Source organism: Neofelis nebulosa, chromosome 14, assembly GCF_028018385.1.
Source record: "Neofelis nebulosa isolate mNeoNeb1 chromosome 14, mNeoNeb1.pri, whole genome shotgun sequence".
In the NCBI taxonomy this organism is placed as follows: domain Eukaryota; kingdom Metazoa; phylum Chordata; class Mammalia; order Carnivora; family Felidae; genus Neofelis; species Neofelis nebulosa.
The window spans coordinates 1,087,206-1,107,704 of record NC_080795.1 but is presented as its reverse complement, the minus strand read 5'-3'; the positions used below and the strand labels follow the sequence as shown (position 1 = coordinate 1,107,704).

At 38.1% G+C, this 20,499-nt stretch overlaps 1 pseudogene; it reads right to left on the bottom strand.

Moving 5' to 3' along the window:
• Window positions 1–5,262: 5,262 nt before the first annotated feature.
• On the bottom strand, window positions 5,263–16,424 carry LOC131494567 (2-iminobutanoate/2-iminopropanoate deaminase-like; annotated as a pseudogene).
• Window positions 16,425–20,499: the final 4,075 nt, after the last annotated feature.

The window sequence follows — 20,499 nt, the reverse complement described above, 5'->3', positions numbered from 1 at the left end:
GGGCTCTCTCCATAGTTTGGCCATTGTGGATAATTGCTGCTATAAACATTGGGGTGTATTTACCCCTTTGAGTCTACATTTTTGTATCCTTTGGGTAAATACCTAATAGTGCGATTGCTGGATCATATGATAATTCTATTTTTGACCTTTTGAGGAACCTCCATACTGTTCTTGGGTGGCTACACCAGTTTGCATTCTGACCAAGAGCACAAAAGTGTTCCTCTTTCTCCACATCCTCGCCAACACTTGTTGTTTCCTGTGTTTGTTAAATTTAGTCATGCTGACAGGGGTGAGGTGGAATCTCATCACGAATTTTTTCTGTATTTCCCTGATGATGAGTGATGTTGAACATTTTTCATGTGTCTGTTAGCCATCTGGATGTCTCAAAGAAGTGGCTTTTAATCCAGGAAACGTGAATGTTAGATAGGAGGCAGGCAAGAGAGGGAGAGAGAATTTCATTCTCCAAGTAGAGGATGTATGACACCCCTGCAGCAGGAAGAAACATGATATGTTAATAAACTAAAAGAAGAAAGCAAATTGGAAAGTGGCAGAGAGTGAGGCTACAGAAGAAAGTAGGGAGAAATCATGCAGAGCTTTTAGACCAGCTGGGAGTTGGCACTAAAGGAAGTGGGAAAACACTGTAGAGTGCTAAGCATGGATGGGACATCATCAGATTTACATTTTATTACTTCCAAAAGACGTCTAATTTCCCTTATGATATCTTTTTTTGACCCATGGGTTATTTAGAAGTGTAGTATTCAGTTTCAATATATTTTAGGTAATTCCAGATATCCTTGTGTTGACTCCTACTTTAATACAATTGTCATTATAAATCACAGCTTGATAGGATTTGAATCTCAACATCATCCTCAATATAATCCTCAATGTGGAAAAACTGAGAGCCTGGGGGTGCCTGGGTGGCTCAGTCAGTTAAGCCTCCGACTTCCACTCAGGTCATGATCCCATGGCTTGGGAGTTTGATCTCCACGTTGGGCTCTGTGCTGACAGCTCAGAGACAGGAGCCTGCTTCAGATTCTGTCTCCCTCTCTCTCTGCCTCTCCCCTACTCGTGTCCTGTCTCTCTCCTTCAAAAATAAACATTAAATTTTTTTAAATTCTAGTTAATATACAGTGTAATATTGGTTTCAGGAGTAGAATTTAGTGACTCACCACTTACATACAACACTCAGTGCCCATCACAAGTGCCCTCCTTAATGCCCATCACTCATCTAGACCATCCCCTACGCACCTCCTTCCATCAACCCTCAGTTTGTTCTCTATCATTAAGAGTGTCTAATGGTTTGCCTCCCTCTTCTTCTTTCTCTATGTTCAACTGTTTTATTTCTTAAATTCCACATATGAGTGAAATCGTATGGTATTTGTCTTTCTCTGACTTATTTTGCTTAACATAATACACTCTAACTCCATTCACATCACTGCAAATTGCAAGATTTCATTCTTTTTGATGGCTGAGTAGCATTCCATATATATATATATATTCTTTATTCATTCATCAGTTGATGGATATTTAGGCTCTTTCGATAATTTGCATATTGTTGATAATACTGTTATACACATTGAGGTGCATGTGCCCCTTCAAATCAGTATTTTTGTATCTTTGAGTTAAATACCTTGTAGGGCAATTGCTGAGTCATAGTGTAGTTCCATTTTTAACTTTTTGAGGAACCTCCATACTGTTTTCCAGAGTGGCTGGACCAGTTTGCATTCCCACCAACAGTGTAAGAGGGTTCCCCTTTCTCATCCTCACCAACATCTGTTGTTTCCTGTGTTGTTAACCTTAGCCATTCTGACAGGTGTGAAGTGGTATCTCATTGTAGTTTTGATTTGTATTTCCCTGATGATGAGTGATGTTGTGCATAGTTTCACATGTCTGTTGGCCATCTTTATGTCTTCATTGTAAAAATGTCTATTCATGTCTTCTGCCCATTTCTTAACTGGACTGCTTGTTTTTTGAATGTTGAGTTTGATAAGTTCTTTATAGGTTTTGGATACTAACCCTTTATCAGATATGCATTGCCAAATATCTTCTCCCACTCAATAGGTTGCCTTTTAGTTTTATGATTGTTTCCTTCACTACGCAGAAGCTTTTTGTCTTGAGGAAGTCCCAATATTTCATGTTTGCTTGTTTCCCTTGCCTCAGGAGATGTGTCTAGTAAGAAGTTGCTCCAGCTGAAATCAGAAAGGTTTCTATCTGTGTTCTATTATTTTGATGGTGACAGGTCTCATATTTAGGTCCTTCATCCATTTTGAACTTATTTTTGTGTCTAGCATAAGAAAGTGGTCCAGTTTTGTTCTGCAGGTTGTTGTTCAGTTTTCCCAACACCATTTGTTGAAGAGACAGCCTTTTTTCCATTGGATATTCTTTCCTGCTTTGTGGAAGATGAGTCAACCATATAGTTGTGGGTTCATTTCTGGATTTTCTATTCTGTCCATTGATTTCTGTGTCTGTTTTTGTGCCAGTACCATACTACTGTGATGACTACAGCTTTGTAATAAAGTTTGAAATCCAGAATTGTGATGCCTCCAGCATTGCTTTTCTTTTTCAGGATTCCTTTGGCTATTCAGGGTCTTTTGTGGTTCCACAGATATTTTAGGATTATTTGTTCTAGCTCTGTGAAAAATGCTGATGTTATTTTGATAGGGATTGCATTAAATGTGTAGATTGCTTTGGTTAAGTATAGACATTTTAACAATATTTGTTCTTGCAATCCATGAGCATGGGATGCTTTTGCACTTCTTTGTGTCCTCTTCAATTTCTTTCATAAGTGTTCTATAGTTTCTAGAGTACAGATCTTTTACTTCTTTTGTTATCTTTATTCCCACGTATCATTGTTTTCTTGGTGCAATTACAAATGGGATCAATTCCTTGATTTCTTTTTCTACTGCTTTGTTTTTGGTGTATACAAATGCAACAGATTTCTGCATGTTGATTTTATATCCTGTGACTTTGCTGAATTCATGTATTAATTCTAGCAAATTTTTTGGTGGAATTTTTCAGGGTTTCTACATAGAGTATCATGTTGTCTGCAAATAATAAAAGTTTGACTTTTATTGTTGATTTGGATGCCTTTTATTTCTTTTTATTGTCTGATTTCTAAGGTTAGAACTTAAAGTACTATGTTAAATAACAATGGTGAGAGTGGACATCCCTGTCTGGTTTATAATCTTAAAAGCTCTCAGTTTTTCCACATTGAGGATTATATTGAGGATGATGTTGAGCCATACTCTAGCCATACTTTGTTGAGGTTTGTATCAAGAATGGATGCATGATTTGAACCATTTTATTGTTTTGTGACTTAAAATATAGTTTGATAAGTATTCCATGTGAAAACGTATATTCTGTGTTAAGTATTCTATAAATGTCAATTAGGTCAAGTTGTTTGATAGTGTTTGAGACTTCTATGTTCTTATTTTCTGTCTTCTTATCCTATCCAATTGTTGAAATTGCTGACTATATTTGTGATTTGTCTAATTCTCCTTGAAGTTCTATCAGTTTTTCCTTCATTTTTGAAGCTGTATTATTTGGTAAAGAAATGTATAAGATCATTATGTCTCTATGAGAAATTGTTAATTTTATAATTATTAAATGACCTTCTTTATCCTTCATAATATTCTTCCCTGTGAAATCAATTTTGCCTGACAATATAGCTACTCCAGATTTCTTTTCATTAGAGTTTTCATGGTATATTTTTTTCCTTTCTTTTACTTTTAACCTATTTGAGTCTCTTTTTTTAAGTTTATTTATTTATTTTTGAGAGAAAGAGAGAGTGCAAGAGGTCGGGTGGGGGGGGGGGTGGTGGGTACAGAGGGAGAGAGAGAATCCCAAGCAGCCTCCACGCTGTTAGTACAGAGCCCAAAGCAGGGCTCAGTCTCACGATCCTAAAGATCATGACCTGAGCCAAAATAAAGAGCCAGAGGCTTAACCAACCAAGCCACCCAGGTTCCCCAGGTCTTTTTATTAAAATTAGAATTCTTGGGGCACAAGAACTGGTTGGGTGGCTTGGTTGGTTAAACATCCGACTATAGTTCAGGTCATGATCTTGTGGTTCATGAGTTCGACCCCCGCATCGGGCTGTCTGCCGTAAACACAGAGCCCACTTCACATCCTATGTCCCCCTCTCTTTTATTTTTTTTTTATTTTTTTTTATGTTTCTTTTAAGAGAGAGAGAGCACAAGCAGGGAAGGGGCAGAGAGAAAGGAATACACAGAATCCAAAGCAGGCCCCAGGCTCTTAGTTATCAGCACAGAGCCAGACATAGGGCTCAAACTCATGAATGGTGAGATCATGACCTGAGCGAAGTCAGACACTCAACTAACTGAGCCACCCAGGTGCCCCATGTCTCCCTCTCTTTCTGCTCCTCCCCTGCTCGTGTGCTCTCTCTGTCTCTCTCTCAAAAATAAATAAACATGTAAAAATAAAATAAAATTCAAATTCCTGTACACAACATATTTTTGGGTCTAGTTTTTTTAATCCAATCTGATAATCTCTGCCTTTTAATTGAGGTATGTATAGCATTTACATTTAACTGATATGATTTATATAATTAATATCATTGAGTATAAATCTAAGATCTTACTATTTGCTTTCTATTTATCTAATATTTTCTCTTTTCCCCTTCTCCTCTTTCCTGCCATTTTTTGGATTTGGTGATTTTTTTATTATTCCATTTTATACATTTTATTGGCTTATTAGCTGTAACTCTGTCATGTTATTTTAGTAGTTGCATTAAGATACACAGTATACATATTTAACTTATCACAACCTACCTTCAAATGATATCAACATTATAACAGTGTAATACTATTTCTCTCCTCCAAGACTTTGTGCTATTACCATACATTTTACTTCTACATATACTATAAACCCTACAATATATCAATATTGTTATTGATTTATATAGTATATCTTTTTAAGATTTAATTAAGAAAAATTGTGTATTTGTATCTATATATATAATTTTTTAGTGTTCTTCATTCCTTTTACAGATCCATATTTCTTCTGGTATTACTTTTCCTCTGCTTTAAAGATTTCCTTTGATATTTCTTATAGTGCATGTCTTCTGGTGACTAATTCTTTTAAATTCAATATACTTAAAATTGTTCTTATATCACCTTTGTTTTCCAAAGATATTTTCAATGGGCAAAGAATTTTAGGTTTATTTCCCCTTGCCAGTACTTCAAAGCTGTTGCTCCACTGCATTGTAGCTTAGAGTATAACTAAGAGTATAACTAGAGTATAAGAACTGTAAGAAACACACTGTCATCCATATTATTGTTTCTCTGCACATGATGAACCTTTTTTCTGCTGCTCTTAAGGTACCTATGTCACTGGTTTTAAGCAAATGATTAGACTTAATGTAGTTTCTTCATGTTTCTTATGCTTGGAGTTTATTGATATTTTTGAATGTGTGGGTTTATAGTTGTCATCACACCAAATATTGGAAGATATTCAGTCATTATTTCTTCCCACACCCTGGCTCCTCAGAGTCCCCTTCCCCATCCCCCACCCCTCACCCCCACGGTCTTTTCCTCCCTGTGTTTCTTTTTGAACACTTTCTATTGCTAGGTCTCTAAATTCACTTCTCTCTTATTCTGCAATGTAATCTGTTATTAATCCTACTTGATTAGGATTGATTCCTATTTTTTTTTTTTCTGTTTATTTTTGAGAGAGACAAAGAGAATGTGAGCAGGGGAGGGGCAGAGAGAGGACCATACAGAAGATCCAAAGCAGGCTCTGGCTGACAACAGAGAGCCGGATGTGGTGCTTGAACTCACAAACCATGTGATCATGACCTTGGCTTAAGACAGGCACTTAACTGACTGAGCCACCCAGTCACCCCGGATTGATTCCTATTAATTACTAATCCTGTCAATCTTATTTTTCATCTCAGACATTATGGTTTTTATTTCTAAAAGTTCAGTTTGAGTCTTTTATATCTTTCATGTCTCTACTTAACATGTTCAGTCTTTCCTCTAGATTCTTAAAAATACCAAATACAGTTATAATAACTATTTTAATGTTCTTTGCTCATTCTATCATCTATACTATTTCTGGATCAGTTTTAACTGAATGATTGATTGGATTGACTTTTTTCTTTTTTCCTAATTATGGATTCTGTTCTTCTTCTTTGAATGCTGGACAATTTTTGACCAGATGCCAGACAGTGTGATTGTTGAGTGCTAGGCATTTTTGTATTCCTATAAACATTTTGTGCTTTGTTATAAGACAAAGTTTAATTTCTTAGAAACAATTTGATCCCTTTAGGTCTTGCTTGAGTTAGGACCATAACAGCATGTAGGTCTAGGGTTAAGTTAGCCTCATTACTGAGACAAGGCCATTCTGAGTATCTGCTACTTTGTGAAGTGTGAGGTATTCCACTTTGCTTATGAGGCACTGTTACAAGTCCTATGATTGTTCCCTCTAATCCTTTTCAGGTAGTTCTCTTTCCTCAGCCTCAGGTGCTTTTCTCTTACACACAGGCTGATCAGTACTGAGCTAAATACTAAAAGGAGAGGCTCTGTAAATGTAGTCTCTTTCTGTGTGGCTCCCTCTTTCCCAGTACTCTGCCCTGCAAAATATAGCCAACTCGGCTTCCTCAGGTTCCTAGCTCATATCAGGGAGACTGCTGGGCTCTTCCTGGCTTCCCCCAATCCCTGTATCTTAGGAAACTTTCTCCAGGCAATAAACTGGGGTAATCAGAGAGTTTCATTCATTTGTTTCCTGTCTCCATTGGCTGATGTTAAATGCTGCAGGACCATGACTTCATATATTTTGACTGAATTTTCAGTTGTTTCAGGAGGGAGGGTAAATATGGTCTCTGTTTTTCCATCTTTTTATAAACAGAAATTTGTATCTCTACGTTTTAGCTGTACATCATGTTAGATGTCGTATAATTAGGTATTTTGTTTCCACTCTGACAATATTTGTCTTTTATTAAAACATCTTGCCATTTACATTTACCATAATTACTGATATATTTAAGTTCAGATCAACCATCTTAACAAGTTACTATGTTACCTCTTCTATATTCCTTTTCCCTTACTTCTTGCCTTCTTTGGGATTTTTTATTATTCCATTTCTCCCCCATTAGATAAGAAATCATATGCTCTTTTAAGTTTACTTTTTTTAGTTATCTCTACACTCAATGTGGGGTTCAAACCCACAACTCCACGATCAAGTCGCACACTCCTCTGACTGTGCCAGCGAGGTGCCCCCCAAAATTATATGCCTTTTTACCATTCTTTTAATGTTTATGCTCACTTATAGTGTGCATCCTTTTTCATAACAAATGAAAATTTTGAACAAGTATTTCATCATGAACTTTGTCATCTTTTTAAAGCAATTGTCAATACGATTCAGGAGATTCAAGCCACTAAAGAGCAGAAATACAAGTGCACGGGAAATATTTGACAAGAAAAGACGTTTTTCTGTTTTTTAAATAGGCTGGCAGATCTCAGAAAATTAAAAGAAAAAAATCATAAAAGAAAAAGGCAAAATTGGAAGCAACACAAGGATATTGTCAAAAAAACAGTAAGAGACATAGAAGGAAAGAATTAGAAAAGCAGGGAAATGGAAATAGAAATAAAGAATGTTAAGAGGATCAGAGAGAAAGTAACTGCTGTGGAAGGATGGCAAGGGAGGCCCAATTTATGCAAATGAAAACAAAAACAATAGGACAGACTAAATATTTAAAGATATAATTCAAGAAAGTTTTACAGAAATAAAAGATATGAATCTACAGGTTGAAAAGGATCCATCTGTCCCAGGAAAAATTCACACAAAACATTTAACACCAAGGCATATTCCAAAAAATATTTGTACATCCAGATAAAAAGTTTGTCACTTATGGGTACCTGGGTGGCTAAGTTGGTTAAGCATCTAACTTCAGCTCAGGTCATGATCTCATGGTTCGTGAGTTCAAGTCCCACATCGGATGAGCTTGTGCCCCACTTCGGTTGAGCCCCTCTTCTTTCTCTCTCTCAGTCTCTCTCACTCTCTCCTTCTCACTCTCTTTCTCTCTGCCCCTCACTCATTTGTGCCCTCTCTCAAAAAAAAAAAAAATGTCACTTATAAGTGGAGGCATCAGTGGGCAGATTAGGCTGACTCTAAGTTTCTCCACAGCCTGGGTCAATGCTAGAGGACAGTAATGTCTAAATTGGCTCAAAGAAAGAACAACTCAAGAACCTTAAATACAACCAAACTGTCTTTCAAGGAGTAAGGCAAAAGATTGAAAAGCCTCAGCCTCCTACCTCCCATAAGTTTATCTTTAAAAATTACCAAAGGATAAATGTCAGCCAATCAAACATAAGAGCATAAATTATTATACATAAAAAAAAAAAGAGTGGCATGTATAGGACAAAGATTGAAACAATCATGGCAACTGTGATTAAAGAATAATATAAATGTTATAAATAATGGCAATGAAGAAATAATAATAATAAATGGAGAGGGGAAAGGAGAGTACAAGAGGCAGCTGACGACTTTCAGAAGAGACTCACTCTGGGGATTAGCCACAGCTAATGTGAATCACCTTACCTGATATTATGCCCCCTTTCTGAAGGCAGCCCACATGCAATGGCTGGTCAGTGCAGAAATCTAAGTACCTAGTCCCCTTGACTTGATTTGTAACAACTCTGAGGAGCCTCCCCACTCCAGAGCTCCCATGGGATTGGCTGGGGCCTTTGCTGTGACTGCCTCTCAGCTCAATATTGTGGTGCAGTGGCCCTGCCAGGCATGCCATACAACTCAAGAAACTCTATGCTATTGGAGGTATTTGTGGTATTAAAAAAAAAAAGACACCTGTGGTATTTGTGGCAAAACCATACAAGAGATTATACTGCTAAGGTTCTAAAGCAAAGCCTTCCCTTTTATGGCAGACAGTTATGTCTTTTGAAAGACAGCTCTTGGCATACTACTGGCCCTGTCAGAGATGGAGTGTCTGATCATAGCCAATCAGCTGACCAGACAGCCAAAAGTGCCTATGATGAGCTGGCTTTGTCAGACCAACCAAGTCATGAGGCCAAGTGGAGCCATCAGCAATCCACTATAAAAGGAAATGAAACTAAGGGATCAGGCATGAGCAGGACTAGAGAGAATATGTGAACTTCACAAGCGAGTGACCTGAACATCATGTCATCCCCATTGTGGCATCAATGCCTCTTCTTCAGCTCACACCTGTAGCCACATTGGGGCCAAGGGGTATTTGAGACCATCTTACTAAGGAGAAACAAAGCCTCGTTTTCATGTTGATCAGTTTAGTATATCAATACAAAGCCCAGAAGAGACTGCTGCCACATCACAGCCCTATGTGCAGCAGCCCTGAGAGGCAGCAGGGAATGACATCCTTCTCATGGATACAGCCTTGGGCACCACCCCTCACCACCCACTTTGTGAGGAAGGAGGAAGCCTAAAGTCAGAATACACATGGACTCATGGTAGGTGACAAAACCTTCAGCTGGTTGAGGAAGAGCCTGGCAGGAAAACAATTGGGAGGTCAGAGGAAGAGACATGTGGATGCACTTATGGAATGAGTACAAAGTGTGTGAAGATCACTGAATCAGAGGTTGATGCCCACCAGAGAACATCCACCACAACAGAGCAAACACAAAGTAGACAGAATGACTCCACCAGCTGGCATCAGCTAGTCTCTCATTGCCACCTCAGGGCTGGCACAATAGGTACATGAAGAGAATCAGTGGTGGTAAGGAGTGGAGGTCACCAAGACCAGTCTGTCAACTGCTGCTTCTGAGTGAGTGCCCAACCTGCCAGTGACAGCAACCCACACTGAGCCCGATACAACACCATCCCTGAGACAATCAACCAGACACATTAGGGCAAGTTGAGTCTATTGGACCCTCTCCATCCTGGAGAAGGGTGGTTTAACCTTGTCTGTAATAGACGTATTCTGTCGATGGGTTTGCCTTTCCTACCCACAGAGCCTCATGCTCTGTTCCTGGGGTAGCCTGGACCATGACTATCAGCACAAGGATGGAAGGCCCACTCCTCTTGCCCCAAATTAGGACAACTCTGAATGGTCACCCCAGCCCCAGAGCACCCCCTCAAGGAGCAGAAGAGGCCTTTGTTGTAACTGTAGCACAACTCAGGTCATTCCTCTGCCAAGACCACTCTACTCCCACAGGTATTGATTCTAAAAACACTTCTCAATAAACCTAATGCACAAAAGGCTCCATCTCAGAGTGTACATCGTGGGGAACCTGCTTACAGTAGAGGACAAGGCTAGAGACAAAAATACCAGCCTAGGCCAAAGTGTATAAAGGGCCCTCTCCTATATACTATCCATTGCTGATCCAATCTAGGACTAATAGGCACATTCTAACAGGAGGTTCTCAGTGATAAAACTGCTAATTCTGATTTCCAAAAAGGGATCCAGTGTTGATAGCCTTGAAGGTGCACCCAGGGTCTGGGCTTCTGAGTTATGAAATTGGGATTTCAAAAGAGAACAAGCAGAGTATTGTTAAACTGACAAATACACTAAAAATAAAAAGGGTCATGTTTGCAGTCACAGGTACAACAATATAACTTGTGTTAAATAATATCATACGAAAAAATATGCCCTGTGTGAAATTTCTAAACAAACAGAACAGCTTCAACATAATAGCAAATATGAGAATACTGGTCTTCTGATTAAGAAAAATGGATTGTCTAGAGAGAAGCTTAATAAACCAGATTAAAGCTATAATATATCTGCAGTAGTTGTTTGTTGTCTAGCAATGCCTTCAGTGAATCCTGAGAAACTTAAATATTGTTCTATAATAGAAAATTGCCAACTCTGGCCAAAGAGAGATCGAAATTTAGCTCCTACACCCTCTTTTTTCTCCCTTCTCTTTCTGTTTCTTCTCTCAGAGGTATTTTTCCCTGCCACAAAAGCCAGAAATTACCAAAACTAAAAACAAGCCTTGAAGTCATATAAGGCTATTTAAAGCACCTGAAACAAGAGAGTGACTCTAACATGTCTTCCTTGATTTTGAATTTTTACAGATGCCATATGTAAAACTTCATATTAATCTATATCTCTATTCAGCTTACCAAATTGACGTATCCAGCAATTAAATTTACTGTAATTATTATTTTATCACACTTGATTAAATGATTTTTATATATTTAAAAAAACAGCCTGTACATATAAAGACCATGGACAAGTCCATATTGAAACATAACAAAATAATGTGCCAAAAGTGATAAAATAATAACTTGGGGCCCTAGAGAAAATAGTTGTTCAAATTCAATACTAGAAATACTAGAAATTCAATCAGAGAGTAGATAAGAGCCCTAGTGGCATTTAGTTTTCTCAATCAATATCCTAACGGTAAACAACTTTTATTTCCCTCCAGAATTCTTTACATTCTTGTTTGCTCATCAAAAGATCAGTGTCTGTTTATACTGGGTCTTATTTTTAAAACTGCCAGGATCAACTGAGAAAACACCATCTATAGTTTCTTTGGAACATGGGTGCCACATGCATTAGTAGTATTTCAGTAAAAGGAGTAGACAAGGCTCCCTTCTCGATTTCTGAGCATCCCTTTCCCAACACACATAGCCAGACTGGCTCTATCACCACAGATCTTCTGCCTGCAAACTCAGAAGGAGACAGGAAGTGAGTCAAGTAACCTACATTGTTAAGAGCCAGGGAGGAAAAGAAAGAGCTTCAGAAGTATCTAGGTTTCACTTATGTCTTTCCAACATGATATAAAAAGTAAATCCTTCAGAAGAGGCAAAAAGGAAAAACACCTGGATGATCTGAGAACATGCATTTGGCTCCTAATTAGTCTCTTTGCAGGACATTTTGTTTTCTTTTCCACACATTCACTTCACCCAATCCAGATTCCCTTCCCTTGAGTGCTGGATGCAGCACTCAACCCTGTGGGCTGCCCTCATTTCTATTATCGTGTTACATAATGACAGACAATTGCATCAAGACACTCCACACATTTTGACATCTACAAATTGCCTGATACTAAACAACTCTGATCTGCTTTTGCAAAATTTCAGCTTTTATGTAGCTAAGCCAAAAGTAAAACAAATAAACAAATGTCCTATTTCTCTTAGGAAACTGCCTACTAGCAAAACTCTTCTGGTCAAATATACAAATTTTTGCTCCCAGAGGGCCAAGATAACACATGTGCCTATAAATAGCAGAGAAAGCTTTTCTGGAAAGTAATACATGAAAATGGGTTATGTCAAGATCCTTTCTTTCTGAGCCTTGCGTCAGCCCTGATGCATTTCCCCAAATGGCTGTGCTGCTGAGCCTGCTTATTTTCAAGTCAGTCTGGTCATTTTCAGCCATTACTCTTGCCAACAGAACAGAAGAAACAGAGAGGACTTTTGTAAGTAATCTTTTATCCTGAGCACTGCCAAGTCATTCTTTACTCAGGATAATAATGTTTTCTCATAATTGCCCAGCCTGTTACAATAACAGAATATTATAAAACACTACCTTATTCATATTTTATTTAGCTGAAATTTTAGCTTGCCATTTCCCAATTCCAGAATCCAGTTTTAGCAGTAACCTCATCCTCTTCCTTTGCATCCTGCCAACAAAGGCCAGTTCTTACTTGGGCTTCTGACTTGGACCAGTTGGTGACACGAACTTGGGAAGTGGGAAGCAGACCTCTCATCCCTGTTGCCTCAGATTACGCCAACTTGACTGGCTCTCTGCCTAGGAGTCGCCAGGATGGCCAAAATGCAGATATGCTCCACTCTGTGACTCAGAAAATTCACTCCATTCATATAAAAATTAAAATACACAGAAAAAAAGATCACATCTCTATCACTGTTTAATTTACCTGCAAAGTTCCAGCCATACCAGTCTTCAAACTATGTTATGCACATTCAGCAAAAACCCCAAAAGACGCTTTCTTAAAATTACTGCTTTTCATGTTTCTATCTAATAAGCATTTTTTTCTCCAATCTTTTTTAACAATAAAAATAAATTTAAAAATAAATTTAGAGAATTTTTTTTATGTATAGAGAATACCCATATGTTCCCTCTGCCCTGTGGTATACTTTCCCTAATTAGCACCTTGCACTAGTGTGGTACACCTGACGAACCAATATCATTAACTAGAGTCTTTAGTTTACGTTAGGGTTCACTGTGTGTGAACATTCCATGGGTTATGACAAATGCATAACGCATGTATCCAGCATTACTGTAGCGTGCTGCCCTAACAATGTCCTGTGCTTCACCTATTCATCCTTCCCCTACCTCCCCACCACTCCCCAGGCTCCTGGCAACCACTAATCTTTTTACTCTTTGCCTCGTCCAGATATCGTATAGTTGCAATCATACAGTATGTAGTCTTTTCAAACTGACTTCTTTGACTTAACAACACATATTTAAGGTTCCTCCATGTCTTTTTATGGCTTGATAGCTCATTTCTTTTTATTGAGGAATAATGTTCCATTCCTGAGAAGGCATCTATTTCTTCTCCCTCCTCCTCCTTCTTCATCATCATTGCTATATGCCAGGCATTATTCTAAGTGCTTTATACACGTGAATCCTTTCAACAACTTTATAAGATAGGTACTAGAAATATCCCCATTTTACAGATAAAACAGAGGAAATATTTCACAGAGGAAACAGGGCAGATAGCTTAAGTAATTTGCCCGAGGCTACAATAGGATTTAAGTTCAGGTAGTCTGGCTCTAGGGTCCCTGCCCTTAACCACTGTAATATACTGCTTCATGTAAAAGTGTCTACTATATTTTTTTCAGAGATGAATCTTGTTTTATTAATTCACAGAGCTATACTGAATATACAATTATATATAATCGAATTAGGTGTGCTCTTTATTATTTCTCAGGAAGAGTAGCTCCTCTTTCCTACATGTTAAACCCTCTTACTTTTATTTACTTGAGTAACTATGTAATGAGTATCTTCTTACCTACATTCAGCAATATCAATGTGTAAAATTGGTGATAGTAACTAGGTTCATCATCTAATCTTCAATTCACATTCAACTGCCCTATTATATAGTATTTCCATAAAAATTTCAGATATCTTAACCAAAACAATACTTTCCAACATCAATTATAAAAAGTAAATTATTAATTTTACAAGCTTATAAAACTTCCAGACTGACTAACACTGGGCCTACTTATAGTCATGCTGTTGTGAGAAGTCCTTGGAGAGCTACTACATCAATCTCAACACCACCTCCTTTGGGCAACGCAACAACCTGGTAGGCAAACCTAGCAGGAAACCTACTCCTGAAATAATGATATCGAAGTCATTTATCAGCCAGCAAAACAGTTGATTTTTAACTCATTAGTAGAGTTACAGCCTGAAAATTTCAGAATTTCACCCGTGTTTGCAAGAACTTGTTTAGCTTCTTCTACCACCCCTCCTGGAAAGCTCCAATTGAAGGTCCCATGCCTAGCTGTCCTAAATATAAATGGTCCTGTAGACTAAAAGAGCTTCACTGTAGGGACCAATGGCGCTGGGACTTTTGCTGCACTGATCATCCTTCTGATCAACGATGACATGGCTAATACTTTTCTTCTGCGGGCACCTCTGGGAGAAGAATCTGATACACCTCAACCTTCTCACCCTCTTAGCCAGTGGCAGGTATCCTGTGCCTAAGGCATCATTCTCCAATCTAAATATGTACATTTAGGGTACCTGGCTCAGTCTGAAAAGCATGCAACTCTTGATCTTGGAGGCATGACTTTAAGCCCACATTGGGTGTAGAGATTACTTAAATATGGAAATTTATCCTGGGGTTGCAATAACTACTTAGATAATGGAAAATAAGACTAGTCCAGATCATTTACAGCTTAATGTTTAACTTCCATATTATGAAATCAATGTATACTTAATAGGGACCAGAGTAAAAGCAGGGGAAAATTCTGTCCAGGAATGACTACTTCTTCACTCCATCACCCCAGAGAAGTATAAGTTCATTTCTCAGCAACTTGATTTCTCACTGGATTAAGGATCCTGAGGAGTGAGACCTAAGAAAAGAGTTAAGAATTTGTGAGAACTGAGGGAGGGAGTTAAGATGGCAGAGCAGCAGGAGACCCCGAGTCTGTCACATTCCTGAAACACAGCTGAATCAACACCAAACCATTTTGAACACCTAGGAAATTGATCTGAGGATTAACACAACAAACTGCAAAACTTGAGCCACAGAACTTGGCAGGTACATGGTGTGGAGAGGTGAACTGAGGGAGAGAAAAGTTGTGGAGGGTAGGGAACTGTTAGTGCAGAGAGAGAACAGAGAAAGAGGGAGAGTGTGGTGCATCGGGATCATGCAAGAAAAGCACTCCCCCAAAAAGTAGAGAGAGAGAGGAAGAGTGAAAACATTCACAGGGGACTGAACAAGAATTCTGTTCCCCAAAACCATTGGCAGGAAGACAGCTTGGATACAGACAAAGTAGAGGCAGGAGTAGAGGGAGGCCTGAGACAAAGGAGAGGTGCTTGATCACAGGTCAGTGAGAGCGCAAATTTCCTGCTCCCTAGAGCTGGATGAAGCCATTTCCACCTCTCCCGCGCATGTGCACCACACTGATCCACCCCAGTAAGCTAAGCAGCGCCACCTAGTGGAGAATGGAGCCCTTACACCAAGCTCCACCCAACTGCACCCTCCAACCATATCCCCTAAGAAGACGACCAAAGTCACTCCACCTCCTTAGTGTACAGACTATAGAAGGCTTCATAGTTTCAGGTCGAGGGGAAACTGGATGTAACTTCATTCGGGTTTAATTCTGTTTGCTGGTACATTTATTTACTCATTTTCTTTGCTTCTGTTTTTGCTTGTTGTTTTTTTTTTTTTTTCTTTCTTTCTTTCCTTTCTTCCTCATTCTTGGATACAGAAAGAGAAAATTTGTTTTTATTTTTATTTTTTTACTCTATTTTTTAAATTATTCTATTTCATTTTCTTTTATTTATTTTATTATATAAGTTTAAAAAATTTTTAAGTGTTTCCTTATCTTTTTTTTCTTTCTCTCCCCTTTTTCCTCTGTTCTTTCAAGCTTCCTTCAAAAACCAAAGCACATCTAGGATCTACCTTCCTTTATTTGACTTTTTGTTTTGTTTTTAATTTTTAATTTTCATCTTTTACTTTATTAATTTTCTTCTTCCTCCAAAATGATAAAACAAAGGAATTTGTCCCAAAAGAAAGAACAGGAACAAATGACAGCCAAGGGCTTAATCAACACGGATATAAGCAAGCTGTCTGAACTAGAATTTAGAACCACAAAAATAGAAATACTAGCTAGGGTTGAAAACAGCACAGAATTCCTTTCTGTGCAGATAAAAGAAATAAAATCTAGTCAGGACAAAATTAAAAATGCTATAACCAAGATGCAATCACAAATGGATGCCACGACAGCAAGGATGGATGAAGCAGAGCAACAAATCAGCGATATACAAGATAAAATTATGGAGAATAGGGGCGCCTGGGTGGCTCAGTCGGTTGAGCGTCCGACTTCGGCTCAGGTCACGATCTCGCGGTTCGTGAGTTCGAGCCCCGCGTCAGGCTCTGGACTGATGGCTCAGGGCCTGGAGCCTGCTTCCGATTCTGTGTCTCCCTCTCTCTCTGCCCCTCCCCCGTTCATGCTCTGTCTCTCTCTGTCCCAAAAATAAACATTAAAAAAAAAAAAAAAAATTAAAAAAAAAAAAAATTATGGAGAATAATGAAACATAAAAATAAAGAGGTAAACAAAGGCAAAAGATCACAATACAAGACTCAGAAAACTCAGTGACTTATTAAAAAGGAATAACATCCAAATCATAGGAGTCCCAGAAGACGAAGAGAGAGAAAAAGGGGCAGAAGGTTTATGTGAGCAAATTATAGCAGAACACTTTCCTAATCTGGGGAAGGACCCAGACATCAAAATTCAAGAGGCACAGAAGACTCCATTAGATTTAAAAAAAAAACAAAAACAAAAAAACCACCACCATGGCATAGCATAGTCAATTCACAAAATACACAGACAAGGAAAGGTTATGAAAACAGCAAAGGAAAAAAAAGGCCTTAACCTGTAAGGGAAGACAGACCACATTCACAGCAGACCTATTCACAGAAACTTGGCAGGCCAGAAAGGAGTAGCAGGATATATTCAACGTGCTGATTTGGAAAAATATGCATCCAAGAATTCTTTATCCAGCAAGGCTGTCATTCAAAATAGGAGAGATAAAGAGTTTCCCAAACAAAAACTAAAGGAGTTTGTGACCACTAAACCAGCCCTGCAAGAAATTTTGAGTGGAGAAAAGCCAAAAAAAAAAAAAAAAAAAAAGACCAAAAGCAACAAAGACTAGAAAGGACCAGAGAACATCACCAGAAACAATTCAACAGGCAATACAATGGCAATAAATTCATCAATTTCAGTACTCACTCGAAATGTGAATGGACAAAACACTCCAATCAAAAGACACAGGGTACCAGAATGGATAAGAAAACAAGACCCATCTATATGCCATTTGTAAGAGTCTCATTTTGACCTAAAGACACAGACAAATAGAAAGTAAGGGGACAGAAAATCATCTGTCATGCTAACAGTCATCAGAAGAAAGCTGGAGTAGCCACACTTACAAGAGACAAAATAGATTTTAAAATTAAAACTGTGACAAGAAATGAAGAAGGGCATTATATTACAATTAAGGGGTCTATCCACCAAGATCTAACAATTGTAAACCTTTATGCCCCCAACGTGGAACACCCAAATGTATAAGTCAATTAATAACAACAGAAAGAAACTCATTGATATTAATACCATAATAGTGGGGGACTTCAACACCCCACTTACAACAATGGACAGATCATCTAAACAGAAAATCAACAAGGAAACAATGACTTTGAGTGATACACTGGACCAGATGTACTTAGCAGACATATTCAGAACATGTCATCCTAAAGCAGCAGAATACACATTCTTTTCAACCGCACATGGAACATTCTCCAGAACAGATCACATAGTAGGTCACAAATCAGTACTCAACAAGCACAAAAAGATCAAGAGCATACCTTGCATATATTCAGATCACAATGCTATGAAACTTGAAATCAACCACAAGAAAACATTTGGAAAGACCATGAATGCTTGGAGATTAAAGAACATTCTACTAAAGAAAAAATGGGTTAACCAAGAAAGTAAAAAGAAAATTAAAAAGTACACGGAAGCCAATGAAAATGAAAACACAACAGCCCCAAACCTCTGGGATGCAACAAAGGCAGTCATAAGAGGGAAGCATATAGCAATCCAGGCCATCCTAAAGAAGGAAGAAAGGTCCCAGACACACAACCTAACCTTACGCCTAAAAGAAATGGAAAAAGAACAGCAAATAAAACCCAAAACCAGCAGAAGATGGGAAAACAATAAAGATTAGAGCAGAAATCAATGATATTGAAATTAAAAAAAAAAAAAAAAAAAAAAAAACAGGAGTAGACCAAAACAATGAAACCAGGAGCTGGTTCTTTGAAAGAATTAACAAAACAGATAAACCTCTAAACAGACTGATCAAAAAGAAAAAGGAAAGGACCAAATAAATAAAATCATAAATGAAGGAGGAGAGATCACAACCAAAACCCCAGAAACACAAACAATAAGAGAATATTATGAGCAAGTATACAACAAATTGGGCAATCTGGAAGAAATTGACAAATTCCTAGAAACATATAAACTACCAAAACTGAAACAGGAAGAAATAGAAAATTTGAACACCCCTTAACCAGTAAAGTTGAATCAGTAATCAAAAATCTCTCAACAACCAAGAGTCCAGGGCTTTCCAGAGGAATTCTACCCAACATATAAAAAAGAATTAACACCTATTCTTTTCAAACTGTTCCAAAAAAATGAAAATGGAAGGAAAACTTCCAAACTCATTCTACAAGGCATTACCTTGATTCCAAAAACAAACACCCCACTAAAAAGGAGAAGTACAGACCAATTTCCCTGATGAACATGGATGTAAAAATCCTCAACAAGATACTCACCAACCAAATCCAACAATACATTAAAAGAATTATTCACCACAACCAAGTGTGATTTATACCTGGGATGCAGGGCTGGCTCAGTCTCTGCAAATTAATCAATGTGATACATCGTATTAATAAAAGAAAGGGTAAGAACCACATAAACCTCTTAATAAATGTAGACAAAGCATTTGACAAAATACAGCATCTTTTCTTGATAAAAACCCTCAAGAAAGTAGGGATGAAGGATCATACCTCAAGATCTTAGAAGCCATATATGAAAGACCCACCGCTAATGTCATCCTCAATAGGGAAAAACTGAGAGCTTTCCCCATGAGGTCGGAACACAACAAGGATATCCACTTTCACCACTGTTATTCAACATTGTATTGGAAGTCCCAGCCTCAGCAATCAGACAACACAAAAAAATAGAAGGCATCCACATCCACAAGGAGGAAATCAAACTTTCACTCTTCACAGACATGATACTGTATGTGGAGAACCCAAAAGATTCCACCCAAAAACTGCTAGAACTGATCCATGAATTCAGCAGTCATGGGATATAAAATCAATGTACAGAAATTGGTTGCATTTTATACACCAATAATGAAGCAACAGAAAGAGAAATCAAGGAATGGATCCCATTTACAATTGCACCAAAAACCATAAAATACCTAGGAATAAATCTAACCTAAGAGGTAAAAAATCTATACACTGAAAACTATAGAGAGTTTATGAAAGAAATTGAAGAAGACACAAAAAAATGGAAACACACTCCATGCTCCTGGATAGGAAGAAAAAATATTGTTAAAATGGCGAAACTACCCAAAGCAATCTACATATTCAATGCAATCCCTATCAAATAACACCAGCATTCTTCACAGAGCTAGAGCAAACAATCCTAAAACTTGTATGGAATCAGAAAAGACCCCGAATAGCCAAAGCAATCTTGAAAAATAAAACCAACGCTGGAGGCATCACAATTCTAGACTCCAAGCTGTTATTACAAAGCTATAATCATCAAGACAGTATGGTACTGGCATAAAAAACAGACGCTCAGGGGCGCCTGGGTGGCTCAGTTGGTTAAGTGGCCGACTTCGGCTCAGGTCACGATCTCGCGGTCTGTGAGTTCAAGCCCCGCGTCGGGCTCTGTGCTGACAGCTCAGAGCCTGGAGCCTGTTTCAGATTCTGTGTCTCCCTCTCTCTGACCCTCCCCCGTTCATGCTCTGTCTCTCTCTGTCTCAAAAATAAATAAACGTTAAAAAAAAAAAAAAAAAAAAAAAACAGACGCTCAGATCAATGGAACGGAACAGAGAACCTAGAAATACACCCACAAATGTATGGCCAACTAATCTTTGATGAAGCAGGAAAGAATATCCAATGGAATAAAGACAGTCTCTGCAGCACATGGTGCTGGGAAAACGGGACAACCACATGGCGAAGAATTTACTTGGACGATTTTCTTACACCATATACAAAAAAATAAACTCAAAATGGATGAAACACCTAACCGTAAGACAGGAATCCATCCAAATCCCAGAGAAAA